This window comes from Chelonia mydas, chromosome 4 (assembly GCF_015237465.2).
Source record: "Chelonia mydas isolate rCheMyd1 chromosome 4, rCheMyd1.pri.v2, whole genome shotgun sequence".
Lineage (NCBI taxonomy): Eukaryota > Metazoa > Chordata > Testudines > Cheloniidae > Chelonia > Chelonia mydas.
Genome location: NC_057852.1, coordinates 126,199,834 through 126,219,697, shown reverse-complemented (window position 1 = coordinate 126,219,697; position 19,864 = coordinate 126,199,834).

Sequence of the window (19,864 nt, the reverse complement as noted above, 5' to 3'; positions counted from 1 at the left end):
TAATGCGTCAATTAAATTTGTGACTGAACTCCTTGGGGGAGAATTGTATGTGTCCTGTTCTGTTTTATCCGCATTCTGCCATATATTTCATGTTATAGCCATCTCAGATCATGACCCAGCACGTGTTTGTTTTAAGAACACTTTCACAGCAGAGATTTGACAAAATGCAAAGAAGGTACCATGTGAGATTTCTAAAAAATAGCTGCAGCACTCGACCCAAGGTTTCAGAATCTGAAGTGCCTTCCAAAATCTGAGAGGGACGAGGTGTGGAGCATGCTTTCAGAAGTCTTAAAAGAGCAACACTCTGATGCAGAAACTCCAGAACCCAAACCACCAAAAAAGAAAATCAACCTTCTGCTGGTGGCATCTGACTCAGATGACGAAAATGAACATGCGTCGGTCCACTCTGCTTTGGAGCGTTATCAGGCAGAACCCATCAGCAGCATGGACGCATGTCCTCTGGAATGGTGGTTGATGCATGAAGGGACATATGAATCTTTAGCACATCTAGCACATAAATATCTTGCCAGCTACAACAGTGCCACGCGAACACCTGTTCTCACTGTCAGGTGACACTGTAAACAAGAAGCAGGCAGCATTATCTCCTGCAAATCGTAACCGAACTTGATTGGCTGAAATAGGGCTGAGTGGACTTGTAGGCTCTAAAGTTTTACATTGTTTTATTTTTGAATGCAGTTATTTTTTGTACATAATTCTACATTTGTAAGTTACACTTCACAATAAAGAGACTGCACTACAGTATTTGTATTAGGTGAATTGAAAAATACTATTTCTTTTGTTTTTTACAAATATTTGTAATCAAAATAAATATAAAGTGAGCACTGTACACTTTGTATTCTGTGTTGTAATTGAAATCAATATTTCTGAAAATGTAGAAACTATCCAAATATATTTAAATAAGTGGTATTCTATTATTAACAGCACAATTAATTGCGATTAGTTTTTTTAATCATGCTATTAATCATGATTTATTTTTTTAATAGCTTGTCAGCTCTAATAGTACATGCAAATGACATTGAGGGTCTGTTTTTCAACACCCAAAAGCATGGAAATTCAGAGGTAAGATTGAATCTCTATTTCCAGTGAGCCTAGGTATTGAAGGGGCTTTAACCAGTGACAGGTACTGTCTATGGAACACAGCAAGTTAGAGAGACAAAGTTATGAATTAAAGAGATGATTTCAACCTTATCTTAATTTTATGAGTTTTAATCTGATCCTCAATGTTATCTGAAAACAATGTTTATGGTTTAATTAGATATACAATTAGTCAAGCAAATAGCGAGTGTTACATTTTCTGACCTCAAGACTGGAAGGTTACTATAGCATCTAATTCAACGGCAGAGCTAGGATTCTACCTATATGTTCAAAAAGGCTGAAGGTTAGCACACCTTCCATGTTTACAAATCTGCCCAATGTCTGTATAGCTGGTAATACCCAGAGATGTTTACATTCTGAAGTTTTAAAATAGATTTTTTTTTCTCTTCTCTAAAAACACATCTAACAACTGGCAATTGGATAGTTTAAATATTTTTCCTTGTTTGTTAAGGTTGCATTAATTTGCACAGGCTGCTATGATTCAATCTGCACCTTATTGATAATGCCACCTAATGGTTTGAATTTACATAAAAATAATACAAGCATCAAAGGCTATCCAGGAGTTTGAAACATCAGAAATAACCACAGTGCACTAAATAAGATCCTATGAATAATTCAGGGACTCCAACATCTTAGTCATGGGAGCCTTTAAGATCTACATGCACCAGTCTCTTCTCTGGAATTATAAGTTATAATAAAAATACTCTGTAAGGCACCACATTTAAAGCACATGAAGGCTGCTGTCTAGTAAGTTTATTTAACTTATTTGCATATAATATTGCTTCTCCTCTCAGCAACTGTTAAGCCTAAGCATAGATAGGTCACACGAAAACCGTAGCTTTTGGGAAACAAAAATAACGTGATAACTAACATCCCTTCCAAATCTGTAATCATCTGAGGGGAAAAATACAACAAACACCCCCCCCCCCATTAACAATTTTCATAACAATATTTTTTTAACAAAAAAAAAGTCCATTTTTCAACAACCATCTTTTCATTTTTAAAATGTTGACCAGCTCTATTATTAACCCCACTTAATGTGGAACCAGGGTAGAGCACAAGCTAGGCCCCCTACTGCCTATCAGAGGCCATCCTTTGCCTAGTGTAAATGCTGACTTCCAAAATTTCCCATCGGTCCTCTCTTGAAGGCATTAGGTGCATGAGCTATGCCATATTGGCGCTCTCTCCAATTCTTCTCTGTTACTCATCAGACACTCTTTCATACTCACAACTCTGCCTTCCAATGAGGTCCTGTTCAGTGCCATGTAGAGTTTCAGAGGGCCTTTCCTTGAGTACTTGGGTGCATTTCTGCAGTGCTTTGGAACCTGTATTCCTCAATGCTTTACCTTCCATTTTCTTTGATTAAGTACTTAGGTGCCTATTTTCTCAGTAGTTCAGCACCTGCCTTGTTTTTTTAGCTCCCCTTTTCTTGGTGTTCTTGCAACCCACCAGTGAATGTATGTGACAGGTTCCCCTCTGTGCTGATCAACGAAGGATACGAGTTCTTACAGCCCCCGGCTACTGAAGCTTGATTCTTTAGCACAAGCTATAGCAGTTTATGCTTCAAGCTCTGGAAGTCCCTGGTTCAATGCCCAGTGTGTGGGTTGTGAGTGCAGCTCTCCCGCTTTGATGCCTAGCATCCCAGAACCTGTTCTGGTTTGGTCTGTACAGAGCAACAAGTGGTATATTTAGAGATGGGCCCAAACTGCAAAATTCAGAGCTAGATCTTAAACTAGCAAATCGGGGGGAATTTGGTCTTGGGTATTGATGGAGCCCTCTCTCTAAATATATTTATTATAACAGATAAAGCAGGATCTTGTTTAAATAGACAGGAAATTAAGAGTTAAGGTTGAAGCTCTAGTCCCTGATTGCCATTAAAAGAAAACAGGTTGCATGGTGAAAGAAAGAGAATTTCAGCCTCCATGTAGCAATGTCCTTCAAAAAGCTTCTTTATACAATTATTTCTGTGCAGAATTTTGGCATTAATTTAAAGCAAAAATCATTCACAAATTGTTATAAAATAGCCATATTATGGGAACAGACAGATTGTAATGACTCATTCAGAACACACTGTTATAACCATACATTCAGACATTCAATGCCTGAGACAAATTGTGGCTTGGGGGTTTACAGAGGCATCCTGACAGCAATGGCAGCAGATTACAAAATTCATCCTTTAGACATCAAACACCCAATTTCCAACATCATCATCATCATCATCAGGCGTGCTTTGAACAACAAAGGATGCTGTACATCATTTTTCATTGCTTGATAGATGGAGAATGATATGATAAGGCATATTGCAACTGAACGCATTGATCTCTAAAGTCATTCGTAAACAAAACATCATGTTAAACAACCAGGGTGGCAGTTATTGCGTGAGAGCAGGGAGCTCGCTAAATCTTTGCATCCATGCACATTATGGGTCTTTGCATGGATGTGTGCATATGTTTCAGTGAAGACATGGATACACAGGGTATGTGCATAAGTGTGTGTTTATGCAACAGGAGTGCATGTAATATCTCCATGATAAAGCCATGGAAGTGTTGAAGGAATTGCTAACACCAGCGTGTTGAAATTAACCAGATCCTACAGTCCTAGCTCTGTCTTGACTCAGGTAATTGAGTATTTTAGAAAACGTAACGCAGGGGTCGGCAACCTTCGGCATGCGGCCCATCAGGATAATGCGCTGGCAGGCCACGAGACATTTTGTTTACATTGATCATCCACAGGCATGGCCCTGCCCAGCTCCTAGTGGCCGCAGTTCACCGTTCCCGGCCAATGACAGCTGCGGGAAGTGGCGTGGGTCGCAGGGATGTGCTGGCCACCACTTTCCACAGCTCCCATTGGCCAGGAATGGTGAACTGCGGCCACTGGGAGCTGCAGGGGGCCATGCCTGCGGATGGTCAACATAAACAAAATGTCTCGTGGCCCGCCAGCGGATTACTCTGACAGGCTGTGTGCTGAAGGTTGCCGACCCCTGAGGCAACATATTGAGTAAAGCAAACTAGAATAGTAATTTAAAATGAGACAGAGTTAAAAGGTTCATTGAGGAGAGGAGATTTAACAACAAAATAAATGAAAATGAAGACAATAACCAACATTGTCAAGTTGTTTGAGGCAGGGAACATTTTTTTGTTCTGTGTTTATAAAGTGCCTAGCACAATGGGATCCAGGGCCATTCCTGGTCAGCTCCTAGGCACTTCGGTAACACAAATAATAAAGGGCTAAACTGTAGCTGTGACACGAGTATTGAGCAAGGAGCAGTGTCTAGCAGCACTGTCCCAGGAGCAGTTTTACAGAGTGGGGAGTAATAGCTCAGCAGAAGCTGCTGCTCTCCCTCTCTCCCTGCTACCTATGATACGCATAGCCAGCCCAAAGCAGCGAAGGGGCGCCAGGCACCACCTTTAATTTCCTGGACAGGTGCATTGGCGGAGCCTAAATCTGCTCCAACATGGGAGAAGTTTATAACAGATTAGAAATAATTCACACACAAAAGGAAGAAAATGAAACATAAAAGCAGCAAACACAGTGTCAGTACAAGACAGACCCAAACATGCATGAATGGATTAAATGAACAAGAAGGTAACAATTTAAGGAATTAAAATCATCTACTTCAAAGAACTCCCAAAGCATAAGAATGTTCATAACTGAAAACTCTAAATAATGGTAATGAGCTTTACCTCCCTGAAAGATATTACATTTTGTAATTTCAATTAAAAAATACATTTACATTTATTTTAGAAACTAACTGGTGACAAAACAGGGCAGACAGTTAAATAGAAGCAATACTTGAACGTAAAGGTGGGTTCCCCTGCCCTGCATGTGTTTAATTTATTGCAATGGAACAAAACTGCTTCATTTTAAACAGAGCTGGTGAGATCTGCGCAGACTTGATACTGACTATTAAGGCCCTGAGTCTATAATTGGATTGTCTGTTTGAACCCTCACACCAGTACGAAGCCCAGTGACTCCAATGGGATTCTATACAGATAAGAGGCTTTGCCAACACTGATCTGATAGCAACGTTAAGAGCTAAAATGTTTGAGAAAAGAAGACATTTTAATGGCTCATGAATTAATTATTTTAAAAGTTCCAACTTTATAACAAGAAAAGGAGGACTTGTGGCACGTTAGAGTAACAAATTTATTTGAGCATAAGCTTTCGTGGGCTACAGCTCACTTCATCGGATGCATCTGATGAAGTGAGCTGTAGCTCACGAAAGGTTATACTCAAATAAATTGGTTGGTCTCTAAGGTGCCACAAGTCCTCCTTTTCTTTTTGCGAATACAGACTAACACGGCTGCTACTCTGAAACTTCATAACACAAAACCAAGAAATGACACATGCTTTCACTGTGAATGAACAATTAATGGTTCCAAGAGCACTTTGGTTAGCAGCAAACAAGCAGCTGATTCACAATAAAGTGGATGTGTAAGGTGGCAAATATACTAGAATGCCCGACAGAGGACAGAGCACTTAACAGCATTGCCCTAGTTCCCATTATTTAGTCCAAACTTTGCTAACTGCTGCTGAAAATTAATCTGAAGTACTGTAGTTACAAAGGCAGCTGAAAGCTCCTTACACTTCCTTCTGGGTGTCTCTATAGAGAGTTATACATAATTCAAACTAAGCGTTCATACTCCACCTCTACATAACTGCAAGGGTCAGCAAAGATACAAAGTATTTTTCAGCAGATGCTGCCTCCCTTCAACTGAGAAACACCTTATTCCACCGAAACATGGCAGAATCCGGCCCTTATAGATTACAGAATGCCTGTAAATTACACAAGACGGAAATGACATGGAAACCGTAAATGAGACTGGAATGATTTGCTTCATCTGAATAACGGTTAAAACAATATTACAGGTTTGTCTCATTAGCAGGTAGATGCTAATTCTCTGACACTTCTACATGACAGTTGAGATGTTTCTGAGAGGTATAGGCCCAGTTTTCCCAGGTGATTAGTGATTTTGGATGGCCCATTGACATAACTTTAAAATGGTGGGATTCCTAAGATGGTGAGTGCTCGGCATTTTCTGAAATTCAAATCCCTTTAAAGTATGTCAACGGGGGCACCCAAAAATCACGAGTCACTTTTAAAAGCCATTGCTAGTAACTTCTATGGCTGCATAGGAGCTAGAGTTAAAGAAACAGATATGTAGGTCACAAAAATTCAAACATGGCAGTGACCGCTCTGCAGCACGAACAATGCTCAGTGTGTATTTCAGTATGTGCAGGGAAAACGGCGTGCTAACCAAAAAAGTGCAAACAGAGGCCACATTCTTAACACTGGCATCTGGATTTTTGAATAATTGCAAAGGGTAGCCCAGTAAGTTTCAGCTGAGAAAGTCTGAACCCTCTACACAACTGTGGGCGTGAAAGTTCCAGATGAAACTGGACTTTTCTGAACTTCCATCTGAATTCTCCGGGGGGAGAGGGCAGTGGGGGAAATGACAAGAAGATTATTGTGCTTGTGGCTTCCTGATGCTGCTCTGCTTGGCATCACTAAAATTAAGGTTGCTAAGGGCAACTTTAACTTATACCACTAGCATAAATGTTCCTGGATGTTACACCAGGTAAGACCTAAGCATTGTGAAGCAACTCGTTCACCACATACCCTCCCTTTAACATGCACCACCGACATCTCCTTTGACCCACCTACTGTCTCTCCTTACGCTGGGCAGTGCAGCCCCAGTGGAAAAGGCAGGCAGGTGGTGGCACAGGCACAGAAGCATAGCTGCCTTCTTGTGCTTTACGGCAGATGGAGATTCTCCCTACACAGGGGAAATTCTCCGGGGGGGTTCTCTGCTGGTTTGAATTCTTTTTGCCCAGGTTCTGCAGTGCCAGGTGAACTGAGCGGACCCAAGAATACATCCCTTTGTGTTGTATACATGCCTGATTCTTTCAGAATGGCTGGAGGTGTCAAGGGGGAAATGACAGTGTGAAAAGTGAGCCACCAGATCTACTACCCCTCATACTGGTTATCCAGAAAACATTTACCTGTTCACACCCATAGTGCAACAAGAATACCCCATCCCTGTGTCGGGCAGGTATATGTACTGCCTGAGGGAAGGAACAGGATGAAGTCATTGATTATGTGACTGATGTGAACGCTACAATTGCTGTACATACTTATTTACTTCAACACTGCAAAAACAGAGAGCTTAGCAGAAAGTAGCCTTGTTGGCAGACACTTTTGATGCACCAGCAGTTACAGACTTCCCACACAGGCAAGTCATTAGGGTGAGGAAGACAGCATCACAGGAAAGTAGTTTTATATGCTACAGATTAAGACTCTGACTGAAAGGTTTAGTTGATAGGAATATGTCTGTGTGGGGCGGGGGGAAAGGAAGGCAGGTGACAGCACTGAGAAAGTTCTCTCAGTTTCAAAGTATAACCCAAAAGCAGTATTCGATCACAGCCTACCTGTGCTGGCCGCACCCTGTCAGCCGTGGTGTAGATATACCCTCACTTTGTACAGATTACAGACCAGGAGTAAAATTTTCAAGAGAACCAAGTCATTTAGGAACCTAAGCCCCATTCTCCAAAGTGGTAACTACAGCCCTTTGTGTTATTTACATGCCTGAGTAGTTATCAGTGGTTCATAGTCATGCTGGTAGGATCTCAGTTCTGGGTCCAGTTCTGTTCAATATCTTCATCAATGATTTAGATAATGGCATAGAGAGGACACTTATAAGGTTGGCAGATGATACCAAGCTGGGGGGGTAGCAAGTGCTTTGGAGGATAGGATTAAAATTTGAAACGAGCTGGACAAACTGGAGAAATGGTCTGAAGTAAATAGGATGAAATTTAATAAGGACAAATGCAAAGTACTCCACTTAGGAAGGAACAATCAGTTGTACACAGACAAAATGGGAAATGACTGCCTAGGAAGGAGTACTGCAGAAAGGGATCTGGGGATCATAGTGGACCACAAGCTAAATATGAATCAACAGTGTAACACTGTTGCAAAAAACACCCAAACATCATTCTGAGATGTATTAGGAGGAGTGTTGTAAGCAAGACAAGAAGTAATTTTATTCCATGCTGATTAGGCCTCAACTGGAGTATTGTGTCGTGTTCTGGGCACCACATTTCAGGAAAGATATGGACAAATTGGAGAACGTCCAGAGAAGATCAACAAAAGTGATTAAATGTCTAGAAAACATGACCTATAAGGGAAGATTGAAAAAATTAGGTTTGTTTAGTCTGGGAAAGAGAAGACTGAGAGGGGACACGGTAACAGTTTTCAAGTACATAAAAAGTTGTTACAAGAAGGAGGGAGAAGAATTGCTCTTCTTAATCTCTGAGGATAGGGCAAGAAGCAGTGGGCTTATTGCAGCGAGGCAGGTTTAGGTTGGACATTAGGAAAAAATTCCTATCAGAGTGGTTAAGCACTGGAATAAATTGCCTACAGAGGTTGTGGAATCTCCATCACTGGAGATTTTTAAGAGCAGGTTAGACAAATACAGTACCTGTCATGAATGGTCTAGATAATACTTAGTCTTGCCATGAGTGCAGGGGACTGGACTAGATGACCTCTCAAGGTCTCTTTCAGTAGAACCTGGGAACGAGCGACAGGGAAAGGATCACTTGATGATTACCTGTTCTGTTCATTCCCTCTGGGGCACCTGGCATTGGCCACTGTCGGAAGACAGGATACTGGGCTGGAAGGACCTTTGATCTGACCCAGTATGGCTGTTCTTATGACTCAAGAACTTTGGAGCCTGAATCACACAGACAAACTCCTAAGGACCTCAGTAACTTATGAAAAAAGCACTTAGGCTCCTTAGAGGCATGGGGTGGGGTGTGTATAAACTGTGATAACAGGATCCAAAGGAAGAAATACCAGGATGCACAGCAGGACTGGTTCTGACAGGCTCTGAAACATGTGGGAATGAGGGCCACGTGACTCTCTCCTTTGACTTCTGTGATGCTGAGTCAGGAAGCTGAGCAGTACATGACCTGAGGGAGACGGACGAGACCTCCACCATGACTGCTCCACTGCCACCAAGCCAGTCAAGACTTTTTAAAGCTGTTTAGGGGCTTATAAATGTGCTGGGACTCCCAGTATGACACTTTATGTTGGATTGGGAGGGCAGAGTCATCTCCTCTCTTGCTTTCTGTGCGACTACACTACACATGGCAAGTCCAGGGCCTTTCAGCAACCATTGCCTGGATGCTGCTACAGCTGCGGCCCTCTTTATTTTTCCCAGATGGATTACACCGACTGTACCTAATAATGCAGCTTAGAATTCAGTTAATTGGCCAGCCCAGTTTGAAACTGTTCCAAATGTTTACACGGCTCTATTTTACATTTTCTGTTTATGTGTGAAAGTTTTTGAGCTGCAGTGTTCTTTGGTGCTGGGAAATCTCAAGATGTTTTCCACTGTAGCAGTTTCTCTCTCAGACCACTTGGAAACTACCCATTTGCATGATGGCATAACGTGTGTGTTAGAACATCTGGCCAATCTTTAGCTTGGCTAACTAAGAAGGTTACCAGAGGTCACTCACAAACCAGGTCACTGCTGCAGCACACCTGCTAGCCAGCTGCAGCTTCTCTTTCTGAGCTGTCGCACGCAGAACATATCTCCTGAGTGCAAGGGGAAATCTCTCCCACACTCAGTACAACCACAAAATCAATATATATATATATAAAAAAAATCTCAAACACATACTGAATTCCACTCCCACATATCCCTGAAATTCATTTATTTTGACTGATTATTTTAATCTTATGCTTGAAGAGTAAATGGCAGGATGTTGAGGTGGAAGTTAAAGCCAGAGATGCCTGTAGCACGAGGCATTTTCCAATGCTTTCTCCGCAGACAGCACCTTTTGCCTGAACCCAGAGCTATGGTGTACCAATATTTCATTGTTTCTGTAGCCCACTCCTCAGTGTATTATGCTGTGCCTGATCCAGGAGGCTATGCCTCTGATGTGGCTCCCAGATAAGGGATTTAGCTTTGGCTCTAGAGTAGTGGTCTCCAACCTTTTTACACCCAAGATCACTTTTTTAATCTAAGGGCAACCCAGGATCTACCCCACCCCTTCCCTGAGGCCCTGCCCCTTCCCCAAAGCCCCACCCCGCTCACTCCATCCCCGCCTCTCCCCCACCCTCACTCACTTTCACCAGGCTGGGACAGGGGGTTGGGGTTCGGGAGGGGGTGCGGGCTCTGGGGTGGGGCCGAAAGGTTCACAGTGGGGGTGGGGGCTCTGGGCTGAGCCTGGGGCAGAGGGTTGGGGTGCAGGAGGGGGTACAGGGTGCTGGCTCTGGGCTGGGGAAGGGGGTTGAGGTGCTTGCTCTGGGAGGGGGGTCAGGGCTGGGGGTTGGGCTCCCACCAGGCAGCACTTACCTCTGGTGGCTCCCGGTCAGCAGCAGACACAGCGAGGCTAAGGCAGGCTCCCTGCCTACTCCAGCCCCACACCGCTCCCAGAAGGAGCCAATGAGCCCCTGCGGCCCCTGAGGGGGAACGGGGGGCACGTGGATGTGTGCACTGCCTCTTTCTGCAAGCACCACCCCCGCTGCTCTCCCAGCCAATGGGAGCTGCAGGGGCGGTGCTTGCAGGCAGGACCAGCGCATGGAGGGAGACCCTTGACCTCCCATCCCCAGGAGTGGCATGGGACCAGGGTTAGCAGGGAGTCTGCCTTAGCGGCAGCCACACCACACCACTGGAGATCGCGATCAACCGGTTGGTGACCACAGCTCTAGAGCCTCAAGCTTTAGCTGTGAAGTTTCCCAGGTTCAATCCTCAGGGATGGCCAGCACAGCAGCTGTTACACTTCCAATGCAGACACATGAGTATTCAAAAGAAAACCAAACTTATTTTTTAAAATTACAAAATAATATTCTAAACATCCCTGCAGTACCAATCAGCAAACTAAAACACTGACCTATCAGATGGATCTTGCAGAAGAAACAGTCCTGAAATGGTCCATCTAAGCTTCTTCTTAAGGAAAAGAACAGGTACAGGACCTAGGTTCAAAGCAAAAAGCACAAAACAGAACAAATACCGATTGAATAGGTTGCATTCTTTGTAGTATGTCCACACAGGGATTAAAAAACGCAGCTGGCCTGGATCAGCTGACTTGGGCTCGCAGGGCTTGGGCTTCAAGGCTGAAACATTGCTGTGTAGACATTCAGGCTTGGGCTGGACCCTCTCAGGTTCCCCAAACATTTACACAGTGATTTTTCAACTCTGGAGCCCAAGCCCTGCGAGCCAGTCAGCTGAACCAGACAAGCCATGGCCATGCTGCAGGTCTTTTATCCCTGTGTGGACGTACCTTAAGGCTCTAGTATCAGAATACCCTGATGTAGGCCTGCAGCAATGTGTCTACCACCACCACTAAAATATCCTTCTAACTCCTGGGGCCAAACAGAGATCATGGTATAAGCAGATGCTTGTACAGAAAGAGAAGGGATGGTACGGTAATTAGGATGCTAGCCTAGGACTTGGGAAAACAAGTTCATTTCCATGCTCTGTGACAGATTTCCAATGTGACCTTGGGCAAGTCACTTCGTCTCTCTAGATCTCATTCACCATCTGTAAAATGAGGTGTAACCAAGCCTGTGTGCGTCACAACGGAGAATGCCAAATTCAGGACAAACTGCTGAGAAATAGGGCAGCTAAACCCCCAAAACTGGAGGTTATTCTCCCATGAGATATACCAAACTAGCAACAAAAGTAAACTCCTGTTTCACCACACTGGCTAACAAGAAGTCATAAAAGCACTTTCCTGTGGCATTCCAGTCCTTATATTATCACCGAAAACACTAGACTTAGAGATGTGTGGTTCTTTAAAACCAATCTCTTCAAATAAAAGGTTCTTCTGATCCCAAAAGACCAGCCACACCCAGATCAATATATAACTCAGATCTTACCCAAAAATCATGCTGATGCCAATCCTTTAGTATCTAAAATATAAAGGTTTATTTATAAAAAGAAAGAAAGAAAGTTAAAACTGGTTAAAAGAATCAAATACATACAATAAATGCAAAATTCTTAGTTCAGGCTTGTAGCAGTATGGAATAAACTGCTGGCTTATGTCAAGTCTCTGACTGCTTCCAAATCATTGGAAGGACCTCAGTACCTTTGGTTAGAATGCTCCCATTATTATAATCCATAGTCCAGAGGTTTGAACAGGAAAGAGGCTGGGGCAGAAAGGAGGCAAAATGGAGGTGTTTCCAGGGCCTTTTATACCTTCTGCCATGTGGCGGGAATCCCGTTGTTCTTACTGTGGAAAAGTAAAGTAACGAGATGGTGATTGGAGTCACATGGACAAGTCACATGTCCATGCATGATTTCACCTAGTCACAGCAGGAAATTCCATTAGGTGGACTTAGGCATCTCCCATAGTCCATTGTCAGTTAAATGTTCTTTTGATGGGCCACTCAATTTGAATAGTCCCTCCAAGACGTGCTGGCTAGCTGCCTTGTGGGCGTTACCCCAGGAGCAAACATTTGAAATCCAGGTATAGAGCCAATACTCATAACTTCAAATACAAAAATGATACCTGTGTACAAATAGCAAAATCATATTCAGCAAATCATAACCTTTCCACAGACACCTTATTTGACAACCTTTGTTCAAGATTTGTTGCAAATATATAACAGTGGTTTCAACAATGATCTATATGGTCATATTTTAATCAGATAATGTCACATGGGGATAATAGCATTTCCTTATTTCACAGTGGTGCTGTGAAGTTAAATACATTAAAAGATTGTGAGGCGCTCAGATGCTATAGAGGGCATATAAGTACCTAAGGGAGGATAGACACAGTATTTCCTCCCATTTAACTGTGATAAATTTTATTTTTCTGTGTTTTATATACAGAAATTCTAGACTTATTTCTATTAGGGAAGCTCAGAAGTCCTAGCATTTGGGAATCAGGAAATTCTGGTTTCCAAACTAGTGACATTTGGGGAATTTTTAAATTCAAGTTTGGAAAAAGGCAGGGCATTGAACACAATGAAATGCAGATGATGACACTTACTTTACATTCAACATTCTGTATGAACATTAACTAATCAATCATATAATTAATCAGTCATGCAAATACAATGCAACGCTGTGTATAATTTGAGGAACCTCTAGTGAGCTGGAGAGTAAGAAAAATGACACAGTCACAGTCAGGTACTTCAGGCTACTTACACCTTGATCCTGAAATTGGTCCTACAGGCTCCACATGAGCCCCTGGGTTTGCACAGAACCAGTTATGAGAATGAAGGCTATTACTTCACTGCCTTGAGACTGTTTTTGTTTTAATACCCGTATTAAAGGGCATCAGCAGGGTCCGTTCGACAGAGCATCAGTCCGAGTCCAGAAACTTGGGTGTGATTCCTGGTATTGCTCTTGACTTCTTGTGTGACATTAGGCAAATCATTTAGCATCTGTGTCATCTGTGAAATGCGTAAATGTAATTAGCCCACTCTTCATAAAGCACTTTGAGATCTGCAGATTAAGTGTGCCATACATACTAAACGTTATATCTGGAAATCCTGTTTGAGTAAAAATTCTGAGTAACTGCAAAAAGGGAGACACTCTAGGACTCCAAGCAAACAGAGGACAATTGGAACTTACCTCTTGAGAAGGTTTCCAGCAAATGCAGAGGATCAATTCTGCAACCTTTCTTCAGCCAGCGTTGGTTGCCCCACAGGTGTGTTGGTATGTGGACTCCAAAGGGAAACGCAAGAGCTGGACTGAGCAGGATCAGTGTTTAATTGCACTTGACTTGGTAATTCCATGAAAAATCTAGACAAAAAGCCAAAGTTGACTGATTTCAAAATATTTTAAGCAGCAAAACTCCTTAGTTCTAGACAGCTTAGAAATTCATTGGGGCATTATTTGAGCAAAACAAGATATCAGTGCAGTTTGCAAGCTGGGACAACTTAATTGACAGGTGATAATGTTGCTTTTTGGAAAAAGCAAGAGAATATAGAAAATGTTGTGAAATTCTGTAACCATACTGGGTGACAAGAAATCATATAAAGACACTGTGACAGTTATGGGAATTTGAGAGAACAGTTTACTTTTTTTGTAAGGCCTTTTAACTGTGGCTGGGGGAAAACAAAACATCCCTAAAATGGATTTGGTAGCTATAGGTGCTACAAGCCAGACACAGCTCTGATATTATCAACTCTAAGCCACAGCAGAAGAACGTCATGAAGATCAATGGACTTAAAGATACGTTACTCAGGCTGAGTAACTAGTATCAGCATAAAGAAAAGGAGTACTTGTGGCACCTTAGAGACTAACCAACAAGTACTCCTTTTCCTTTTGCGAATACAGACTAACACGGCTGTTACTCTGAAATAGTATCAGCATGTTGTTTTCATAAATTACATTGCACAAACAACTCATCCCAACATTAAGTTTTAGCTTTGAGCTGCTAATTTAAAAAAAAAAAATTTCCATCCCACTCCATTGGTGAATTCCAATGTTTCAAAATTTATTTTCATCATCAGGATGGAAAGTTCCAAATTTTTTTGACTTGGTAATGTTGAAATTGTGGGTTTTTTTTTTTTTTGCTTGATTCAGCATTTATCTGTATCTCCCTGAGGTGCCATGGTAAGCCCTCTGTGATCAAGTGCCTGGGATAGACCACACAGATAATGCCACATTCAGGGCAGATTGCAAGAAACAGGGCAGACAATCCCCAGAGCTGGTGGTTTACTTTATACTTAGATTCACCAAATCAGTAACAAAAGAGCCTGTGCAGTACCACACTAGTTAACCAGAAGCCAAACACAGTCCCCTCTAGGCATTTCAGCCCTTGGCTCCATCCAGGCAATCCAATCTAGTATAGTGAGAGGTTATGGAAAACCTATTTCACCTAATGTGAGGTTCTTTCTAATACCAAAGGATCAGACAGATATCCTCAGGTCAATATGAATCTCAGGTATTACTCAAATATCACTCTGTCAGCCAATCTGTAGTAAATAACTAAACATTTATTATTAAAAGAAAAGAAGAGAGTTATAAATGGTTAATAGATCATATGCATACAAATAATTGCAAAGTCCTTATGTCAGGTTTGTAACAGTGATGGGATAGACTGCTGGCTTGTAAAGTCTCTTTGGTAACTCCCCAAAGATTGGAAGGTCCTCGGTCCATAGTTCAAGATGCTTCTTTTAGCTTTAAATCCACAGTCCAGAGAATTAGAGTAGGAAAGAGGCAACATGGAGATGTTTCAGGTGTCTCTTTATACCCTCCGCCATGTGCATGGAAATTTACTATCCCAAACAAAGCCCAAGTTACTGACCCAAAATGGAGTCTAGGGTCACATGAGCATATCACATGCCCTTACATGTTTTGCTGAATCACAGGGGGTGACCATTGGCTCCTGGCTGTCTGAGGCAGCCTCAGGAAGAGCTATCTGGACCGGATGAGTTTCTTCAATGGCCCATTGTGTGAGTGGGGTGCCCTTGATAGGCCATCAACACGTAGCTGTCTAGCCTTAATGTAAATTTTATCAGAGGGGATGTCACCCAGGAACAAACATGTTGAAGATACAAGTACCTAGCCAATATTCATAACTTCAGATACAAAGATGATATGTTGATTTAACCAGGATAATCTTACTTGATAGATTGTAACTTTTCCATCCACACCTTACCGTGATACACTTTGTACAAGATTTATGGTAATTGTATCATGATGACAATGATATAAATGGTTATCTTTACTCATTCAGCATCACACCCTCATTCTCCTATAAGGGCCAGGCTCCCTGGTTGGACTACATCTCCTTTATATCATGGTGGTTCAACTAGAAAGGAGATTGTGGTGCATCCTGGGAGATGTAGTCCATGCAGGGAACTTGCCCATAAAGGAGAAAATGGAATGAGGCACCCAAACTGTGTCTCCCATTAGGCAGCACAACTGTTCAGGAAGACACAGATTATGGCTAAACTGATCCAAAACAAAATGTTGTAATTCAGGTCAACCCAACTGAAATGAAATATTTTGTTTTGATTTTACTGATGGAAAATTTATGTTTTTATTTTTGCAAAAATCTCAATTTTTCAGTGGAAATTATTGATTTTATAGAAACGGCATTTTCCAACAAAATGCATTTCAGCAGTAAATTCCTGACAAATTCTGCTGTTTTTTTTTTTTTTATGTTATTCCTGTATGTATCAGCCTTGGTTTCAGGATATAGGCCATTTATTCTCTTGGGCCCAGACCAACATACAGAAAACATAAAATCCAATTTTTCTCCAACTTCACTAATATTTCTATTGAATTCTGAACTTACAGGCCTGCCAGTACTGAACTGATCAAACATATTTCCAGGGCCTCTGCTAATGTGCCCATAAGAATAGAGTTAGGTATCAGATGAACAAGTTACTGCATATTTGTAAGCCAGGAATGACTATGTCATCTGTAAACATTATATGCCCCAGTTAAATTAAACCAGCTAAGTATTTATAACTTTTAAAAAGATAAATATTTAGTTTAGTATTTTATCTGGTTTGGTGGCTGTTCAATGTGGCAGGGAATGGGAATGTTTCAAACTAGAATGTAAAAGAGCATAAAGGTCCTCTGCTGTTTGCTCTTTGAGACTGTTGGATTAAGAGGATTAAAAAAAAAAAAAAACTCACCTGAATACCATATTTCTTCCAATTATTTTGTAACAGAGGCCTTTAACCCCTTGTTTGCACCTTTCTACGTAGATTTAAATATACAAATATATAGAAAAATCAATGCCTATTTAGTATGTTGTATTTTACTCTTATAGTTGTATTTCATTGTTAGAATTAGAATAAAATAGATAGTGAAATTGTAAATGGATCTACTATAACTCACAGGACATATCTGTATGAAGGATTTCTGTTTCAACACAATAGAGTATTGATGAGAAGTTGCATTTACATGACAAAACCTTGTGCAGATGTCAGCTCATAACACTGAGGCCATTCAGCCTCCTCTAGCTCTAACCGGGCACTGACAGTAGTGCTGTCAGCATGCCTATGACCCAACAGGCAGAGTTATCCTCACCACTTGCCTTGATTCACTGAGGCCTACGCTCAGTTTCTCTGAAAACACTAGCCAGTAACTAAGCTCAGATACCAAACGCCAGGTTCTCAGTCCAATTTCAGTGAAAAGAAAGAAGTGACTATTGCCAATTTTGTAGAAATAAAGTGTACAGTCAGGTAGTTAAACACCCCTCTTAGGGTCTTGAGAATACCACTGCAGAAAGCATCACTACGTGCTGGTGATTCATTAGCAAGATGTAAGGCAGCAGGCAAACAGAGCTGAAGGAAACAGAACTTGATTCAACATGCTGAGAGGCCAGTACCACATGCTGAGACTCTACAGTACAGTAATGGCCTGGCCCCAGTTTACGTCCCTCAGCCTGTGGAGCCATACCAAACTCGGGCCTTCCCTGAAACCCGACCCTCTTTCTCCATGTCCACGCGTCATATTACAGCTAACAGCTTGAAGTTACAGACTGATACAAGGTTACTTAGATGTACAAACTGGCGGAGCTTTGGCTGGTTTCTCTGCCTCCAGTCAGAGCAGGGTGACCAGTCCCTTTCAAGCAGTCCCCACTCTTTGCTTATGTAACCCTTCCGCCAGGTGGAGCCGGCAGCAACCAGGGCCAAGTCCAATATCTAGGGGTTCCTTTCCAACAATACAACACAGAACCGGCTTGAGCCCCCACCCAGTAGCCTGGGAAATTTACACACCCCTCCTGGGTGCCTCTGAGAGGCTATACTTCCCCACTCACAAGCACAGGGTCTGCGTGTAGAAAAGAAACTTTTAAGGAAAGGAGGAATATCACAAAACATTACTTAGGGAAAATGTCACAAGCAGGATTCATAATCATAAAACTATGAACAGGACACCCACCCCAGTGTGTGTGGGGCAGTGCCTTCTGCCTCATGTTCTTGAGTTCCACAAACAGCTCCTTTTCTGTGCCCTTCTCTGCTTCCTCATCATACAGCGGTTGTCCTTGGTCCGTTAGGACCCAGGGTTCAGAGTTGCATCTGTGTGAGTTCACCTCCCACCCGGGGAAGGAGGCTTGCTCTGCTATCTGCACACTTGCTCTGGCTGGCCGCCCTGCCAGCCGTGGTTCCTCTCCACTGGCTGCCCCGCCAGCCGTTCGTTCTGCTCACCACCTCGCCAGCTGCTCGTTTGCCGGACTGTTAGTCATGTTCTCCTGCCACCTGCCTCTCTGCGGTGGACTCTGCACATCAGTCTCTTAGTGATTTTCAGCTTTTTGCAGACTCAGCAGAAACACTGCCCCAACACAAATAGTTTCAGTTCTCATTTGAGCACTTTAACTTAGTAAATGGCTCCCAATGAAACCTATTTAGCTCTGTCTTTGAACAGTGTGGAGGAACAGACCAGGGACCCCTAGGGAGCGTCCACACCTCCTGGCTGGGACACCTGTCCCCATCCCTCTTACTTTCACCTACCACCACAGGGTCCTGGTCCATGACTGCTGGGTGCTAGGATACCACAAAGAATAATAATAAAATAAAAATCCATTTATCTTAATTAAAATTAGAGTTCTGGCATGTGACATAAAAGAAAAATCACAACACAAGTGATAAATATATCTGATCACTTACTATTACCAAAATGCACTAGATAGGCACAAAACATAGATTACAAAGTACAGCTATATCACTTACAGCATAACTAAACTATAGCTGAACAAAGCTAGAATTGCTCAGTCTAAAGGTGGACAGACATCTTAGATTTTCAGAATCTCTGAAAGTCTAGAGCAAGAGAAACCTCGGTAAATGAAAATAGCTTTCCTTCGATGTGGTAATAAAAAGGTCAGTCATATTTCATTGTGGTATGACATCATTGTTCTCAATTAACAGTAATACAAAGCTTTTCTTCTTGTTGCACCACTACATTTAACTTTCCATGTAACACAGGCCCCAATCCTGCAATGCTTTACACACACTTAATTTTACTCACGTCAGGAGTCCTACTGACTTCAGCAGGGCTTCTCAAGTGTGGGAAGACATGCACATGCATTACCCATGGCAGCATCTGGGCCATATGATTTTTGGCTGGCTTATTACTTCTCTTCCTGTTGCAGTTTTTTCAATAATATTGATTTGCATTTAATACAAATATTTTCCCCACACCCACCAAAGAATCCCAGTTAAGGAAAGCCACCAGTTCACATAACATCATATAAGAGAGACGAGGCGGATGAGAGAATATCTTTTATTGGACCAACTGTTGGTGAGAGAGAGACAAACTTCAGGTCTGAAGAACTCTGTGTAAGCTCAAAAGCCTGTCTCTCTCACCAACAGAAGTTGGTGTAATGAAAGATATTACCTCACCCACCATGTGTCTCTAATATCCTTGGACCAACACTGCTACAACACTACATACACAAAATTACTCTAACTTTTCTCATTCTCCCAAAACCCTTTTTTGAGGTAACGTTCCTTTACCATAACAAATGGCAGTACTATTAGTCTTTTATGGGCTGTTATACAGCATAATTTAAAGACTATTCTATAAACCCACGGAGATTTCTATGCCAGGTCAAATTCACCTATCCCAGGATGCACGGTGAACTTCCCTCACTATCTATCAGGGCTGATATAGTATGAGAACAACAATATGAATGTAACTGGGGATAAAAAAAAAATAATTCTACTGTTGAACATTTGGATAAACAAGGGCTGGGAATCTGGAGAGTGTATGCAAAGGAAATCTCTCTCCTGAAGAGTCTGTAAACTCTGCAGACATAAATTATGATGAAC